Genomic DNA, 4901 nt, shown 5'->3' on the forward strand with positions numbered 1-4901 from the left:
ATGGAAAAAGGGTACAAGCAAGAGGAGAAGGTCACTTCAGCATGAATTATAGCTTGCCCTTTTCCAAGTAGCGTAGCAGGTCCAGAATTCCCAGCTGCAGTCTCATTGTCACTGCCCACTGGAGCCTCACAGTGTGTCTTTGGCTCAACATTTCCTACCCAATGTTGATGCTGCTGTCGTGTCTGCAAAGTACAGCCATACTTAGGGAAAAAAAAGATATTTCTTCTCCTTGTTGCATCCATTATGCATTTCTTTCCACATTTGTCCCAGAGTTTGGGGGATCATAGCTTGCTTTCCCTCCAAGGAGTCCCAAAGGGGAATCACCAGCCTGGAGAAAGAGGGTTCTGCAAAGCATGAGCGCAGGCACTGAGCAGGGACAGAGCAGCCTCTCTAGGGGATTTGGGGGCAGAGGAGGGAGGAGGAAACAGACTTCCAAGTCCCGTCCTTGCTTGTATTTACCATTGCTACAAACACAGAGAGATGGGATTAGGGAAGCCTTTTGTGTGGGGTTTGGTTGAAGCTGCACTTACTTATACATTTTCCAGCCCTATGGGAAGTTTAGCTGAAGAGAACATATGAAGTAATATTCACCTCTCCCCTGATTCTCCCTTTAAGTTTGGCTAATGAAGGACCACGTGGTTTCTCTCTTTTGGAGGTTTACAGCATAAAAAATGCTACATACAAAAAAACCCAAATCAAATAACATGTTAAATTTCACATGATTTTTCTTAAAAAAAAAAAAAAAAAGACACTTAAAAAAAGGAAGATCTAGGGAAACAACTACTTAGAAAAAATTCATTAACATCCTTGAGGATTTATTGAGTGGTGGCCAATGATACTACAGAATGTATATAGAGGTATTCTGTTTGAATGGTAAGGCTGGCAGGTGCCATTAAGGCTGCGGGAGACATTAACGACTTGCTAAGGAGGATTGTGTGTTGCTCAAGACTCCAGAGATAAAAACTATCTCCCCATTCCTGACCTTGGAAAAGTTAATTGATTTGCCCAGCCTCTATCTCTGTCTGGGTTGCAGCCTCTCCTGGGTAAAGCTTCTTTTTGTGACTGTAATAAAGCACCAACTATAGTGAGGTGCAATTTCATTTTTTTCCACCTCTCACTCCAACTAGATGAACAGTTAAAGTGAAATATTATACTCTTAATTCTTCATGAACTCATTCAAACTGTGGAGTGTTGCAAGAACTACAAATATAGCTTGAAATTTAATATCTGGAGCAACGCCTTGAAGAGTCAATAAGCTAAGCATTTTTTCCGAAGTTACTACACTGTGATCAACAAACTCTCCCTGCACTACGTGTTTCTGCAAGAAGTCCAAACCCAGGTGTATGTGCATAGGTAAGAATATAGGAAGTACAAGATATGCTGTATGATATGGGCTGCTATCACTGCCTGAAAAAGATGCATGCATTATTAAGGAAGAGAAGACTTGCTCAACGACCTATCATATTCTTCAAGCAGATTTCATATTTCCATTTTCAGAAGCACCTAGTACTGCTGCGTGAGGCAGCTCTTTCTCTGCAAACCAAGCTACAGTAATTTCTTCCCTCTTTCCTGTCTCCTCATGCTTAGATGCACCTCATTCCTTGCAGTGGGACACTGGGCCATTGAAACATACTCTAGAGAACTAACATTTTTGCCTTTTGCTTCTTCAAAGCACTCTAATCCTAATCAAATAACCAGACTCCTGAGTTTAGGCTACCTTCAACATTCCTATAATAAGCACTATGTAAAATGGGCATTCAAAAAACCCCTGTGCTAGCTCGTTAGCTCTGCTTACCCTCCTTGAAATCTTACAAGGAGCAGCCAAGGCACCCAGCCACAGTTACATTCTGAAGCACCCTTTAGCAGCCCAGTAACCCACCCTGTCACACACTGCATCCTGATTTGAGCCGTGCTATGAGCCATCCTGCCAGTGGAAGGAAGCTTAAGCACCTGTATAAATTGAAGCAGTTTGATAAACTTCTGGTGATCTAAAAAAGAAAAACCCAACACCTTTTTGTGTTTGTTTAGTATCCAGACCTATTGCACAGCCTTTGCTTTACACATTAGGTAGCAAGGTATTGCTTCAGATTTTGGCATTTTATCTAGTTAGTAATGAAAAGTTTGGTGTAGTAAAGGCATCCTTTCCTGCCCTAAAAACTAACTGGGTGTGGAAATGACAGCTGAACCTATCTCAACATCACATTTACCCCAGAAGCACCATGTCTTGCTAAAAACACAGACCAAACCTAAACTCTACCCCTTCCCCAGCAACCACACTGAGCCATGGGGTCACAACTCTGTTCACAGCAGCTCAATCCCAGCAGGTAGGGAAAAGCATGCTCCACAGGGGGCCAGCTTTGACCCTTGTGCATACAACACTCTTCCAGCAGGAAAAACAAGAGCAACACCACATTTTTCTATTGGGTCTTTCCTCCTGGACCTGCCCCATACCAAGTTTACTCCAGCAAGTATCCATTCCCTATACCCTTAGGAGAAGGGTCTGTCCCACTGCCCTCCTACCTAGGGAGCACTGATGCCAGCACCTGCACCCCCAGGACACTCAGGGCCTCTACAGCTGCCACCCTTTTAAATAAGAGCCACCTGTTTAACTCTGGTTAAGCAAATCTGATCAAATTGCTTACAGCCAGCAAGCTCCTTGTCTGGGCTAGGACTGCCCCAGTTACCATCAGCACAGATGAACTGTAAGAAATAATGCCATTGCTTTTTGGGTTATTACTGCCACAGATAAAGAATATATTAATTTGTCTATTTTATTTTTGGCCAAGTGTGTTTAAACATAAACCAAAGATCTTAAAAATTTAAGCCACATAGCGTCATTCAAATTAGCTTTGAGAAATTGTTACCTCTTGATTGCATCTGCTGCTCTCCATTCAACTCACCTGGTTCTTGTCACCTTAGAAGAGTATTGCATTTCCCTCCTGATGAAAGCTTAGTGTGGTGAAGAACAAAAGCAAAGCTATGGTGAGAGCCAAAACAATTCCACCTCAGAAGAGGCTCATAGGGGTTTTTTTGTTGGCTTTTTTTTTTAAAAGACAACAATTCAGAAATCACAGCAGCTAACTAAGGTCATCAGGAGGCTATGTGATATCACATCTTTTGCTTTACTTCTTGTCCTAAGAATACTGGAACCAAAATACCTCCTTCTGTCTTCCCATCAAGACAGCAATCGTCAAATCAGTCTCAACCTTCACAAGAAGCAATGAACAAACTTTTACATATACAGCCAAAGGATTTACCTTACAACACATCTGAGGCCAGCTTAGAAAAACTAGTGTCTTCTAAAAATCATTTTCTGTAAATGTAGCCAGACCCCCAGTCTGGGACTGTCTTGAACTTAGGTTGAGTCCTACTGTGTTAGTGTTAACCACACCCTCCCTCCCTCCAGCAGCAGCCTTCCCATCACTCTTACGTTTTATCTATAGGCACCAGCTTCCAGTCTTGCAGGCTCTGAATGCATTGAGGCGATCAGGGAGGATGTGTAAGTGTTTCTTTCCTGACAGTTCATTGTCATAGCAGTGGCGGTAGGTGACAAACTAAAACCCCAGGAGCCATCCGGTTGCAATTCCTACTCCTGTGGGATAAAGTCTTCACATATCCATGTTCAGATGAGATGTGGGTCAAGCACAAATGACTTTGGGGTGTATGTGACATGTACAGCAAGGATCACACATCTTGCCCTCTCATTTGGAGGCTTCATTCATTACTTGGTGAGTGCCATGGGCTGGCCAGGAGCATTGATTCCCGTGCCCTACTCTGGGAAGGAGCACGTGATAGCAAAATGGGTACAGGCTCTCAGTATAGAGCCAGAAATATTATTTCAATGCAGTGTCCAGATTTGTGCTAAGGATAAGTAAGTGGTATTTGGCCTGGAGTCAAGGGTAGCCATGTGGTTCATTTTTCTGTATGTGGGAATGGCCATGCCTGCATTTGCTGGAGAAATAAGGAGCTATCACAGCATGCCTATGAGTGGTGGGTATGCCAGGCAGTGTAGTGTAGGTTACTGGTCTGGGATGCGGTGTGCCACAGGTAAATAGGGCTGGTTTATGGGCATCCAGGTGGACAGAGAGGCATCAAATGATCTAATCCTTTGTTAACACCCCCTGATATTCAGGAACTTCCAAACTGGCAGTTCCTGTCTTCATCTCTGGTGAAAAGAAAATGTGGTCCTGATAAAGTTTCAGAGATGTTTTTAAGTGTTAGACATAAGGCTCACCAGTTAAACCTTTGCTTCCTTCATCAGAGGAAGGCTTGAGCCTTTGCTGTAGTGAAACCTAACTGCCGTACTCAACGCCTTGCTGACAAGCTGTGGGAATATGTGGATGGACACTGAAGAACATATTCACAAGTGTTTGTCAAGCAATGGCCATAATGTCATTGCAGAGGTGTTCACGATCCATATGCAAGCAACTGTAGAAGGAAATCCTTGTTGCCAAGAATGCTTACGGCAGAGAAAGCATCGCAACTACTCCCACAAAAGCATTTCCTTTCGTCATAGTACCAAAACTTGAGTATAATTATCTGAGAGCATCTGGGGATATTGAGAGGGACAGTTTCGCTGCACACTATCAGGAACCTTGGAAAGGTTGTGCTTGCCTTGCTTATCTGTCAAATCAATTGGGGCCCACCGGTGAGCCTGCATGGCTGCTTATCATTATTCTGTTTTCCAGTGACTTAGGATGTGACTAGTGTTTGACTCTCTTGTTATCATCTTACTCATCCTTTGCTTTCTGTGATAGCACACACCATTAAGTGTATTGCTGTGTCTGCATATTTTTTATTTCTTGCCTTTTAGTCTTGTTAAAGTGCTGTCAGGGATGATACACAACTTACTCATTTGAGCTCAAGACTTTGTTTCAGAGTATTCAAGGATTTGACTGGCT

The sequence above is a fragment of the Phalacrocorax aristotelis genome, chromosome 6, assembly GCF_949628215.1.
Source record: "Phalacrocorax aristotelis chromosome 6, bGulAri2.1, whole genome shotgun sequence".
NCBI classification, from domain to species: Eukaryota; Metazoa; Chordata; class Aves; order Suliformes; family Phalacrocoracidae; genus Phalacrocorax; species Phalacrocorax aristotelis.